Source organism: Echinops telfairi, unplaced genomic scaffold (genome assembly GCF_000313985.2).
Source record: "Echinops telfairi isolate 266 unplaced genomic scaffold, ASM31398v2 ScPeMD7_7404;HRSCAF=8442, whole genome shotgun sequence".
NCBI classification, from domain to species: Eukaryota; Metazoa; Chordata; class Mammalia; order Afrosoricida; family Tenrecidae; genus Echinops; species Echinops telfairi.
Window position 1 is genome coordinate 1,670,554 of NW_022111304.1, and position 1,732 is coordinate 1,672,285.

Genomic DNA, 1,732 nt, shown 5'->3' on the forward strand with positions numbered 1-1,732 from the left:
AGGCTCAGCATTGGGAGGCTCCTTATTGGGAAAGGCCCCTGTCTGATTCTGGGAGACAGAGGCCAGGCCTGGGCATTTGGCCAAGTGTAAGGAACGGGTCCTGGGCCCTAGCCCTGGACCTGAAGCCAGTGAGGGGACCAGATGCTCAGGGCCCACACCTTGCATTTGCCCCTTCTCCAAACAGCCATGGCCCACTGCCCTCCAGCCAGAACGGGGAGCGGTGTGATTATATGCACATCAAGGGAAGTGGGGGGGTGGGCTCTTGTTTCTGGGCCAGAATAAGATCAAACCACTGTTCGGACACTCCCCACCTCTGCCCCATCCAACACTGTCAGCCCCTCCTACAGGAATTCAGCCAGTTCTGGGGAGACTGGCTGCCGGTGAGAGGGGCCCAAGAGTGAGTAACGGTTCCCGTGGGGATCAGGGGGTGCCCATGACTAATCAATGAGCAGAGTGAGAGAGGAAACTTACATTCCTTGACTTGTAGGGCAGTGGATGGAGGTGGGGCAAGGGCAGACTGAGGCAAGGACAGCCAAGTAGGGATGCAGAGGGAAGCTGGGTGAAAGCGGGGGTGGGGTGTCCCTGCACCCCAAGCTGTGGAGCCAGAGGCTGCAGGTAATGAGCACCTGGTTCTAGCTTTGTTCACAGGACTGCCTAGCCCTTGGCAAATAAGCCCCTCCCCCTTCATTCAAGCCAGGGCTACTAACGGGGGCACCTCATTGGTGTACCTCAGAAACCCTGTCCCACCCACCAAAGGGTCCCGTGCCCAGAAAACCGAGATGGAAAAGGCTCTGCTTCGCCTGCTAAGGGCACCGGAGCGGAAATGAGCTGGAAGCCAAGGTGCCCTGGGGAGGAAGGAAGCCTGTCTGCCGCCACAAAGGAGTCAGGAAAGTAAGGGAACAAACAGCCAAGTGCTTCCTGCCCACCCCTTCCCTGCCTCCCACCAAACACTCCCCATCACCCCTTCCAGCCTGAAACGGGGCCAGGGCAGGGGAGAAAAGGGGTGCAGAGACCCACACCTGGCACCCTCTGAGGCTTCCAGCTCAGCAGGAGGCCAGGTTCTACTCTCCACGCAGCCCCTGCACCCACTGTGGGGTCAACCGCTCGCCTCAGCCAGCCTGGAAGTTTCTTTGTCCCACCCCCTTGTCTTTGGGGAAGAAAGGGCCTCCTCTCCCACTCTGTTCTAGAGCGTGCATCCTCTGGCACGGCAGGTGTCTGTGGTAGAAGGCCCTGTGGGTAGAGGTGGGTGGTGGCGGAGGAAAGGCGTGTGGTGGTGAGAGACAGGGGAGTTGCAAGAACTGGGGAACTCTGCTCCCCGGACTGCTGTCTGGATTCCCACTGCCTGGGGGCAAGGTAGCGGGCGGATCACATCCTCTCACGCACCCCAGGTTGGCCCATTGATCACTCATGACACAGGTACCCCCGCCCTCGGCTCCTGTACGTGTACACACCGACTCAGACGCGTTCAGGACACACACAGGTTTTCATCTCCCAGAAACCTTCAGGTCTCACAGGGTCCTCTCTTTGCCTGTCTGCCGGGCACAAAGGGTCAGCATGTGCACGTAGGGATGAAGAAATCCAGGCCAATTCAAACCCCAAATCGATTCCAGTCTGTCCCTCCCCCAGGACTCCGTTTCTCCGCTGTCCTGGCTCCTCCCCAGGACTTTCCCAGGCGGAGCACAGCAGAGAGTGGGGAGAAGGGACCTGGAGGGGCCTGCTTGTCGGCTCCGTG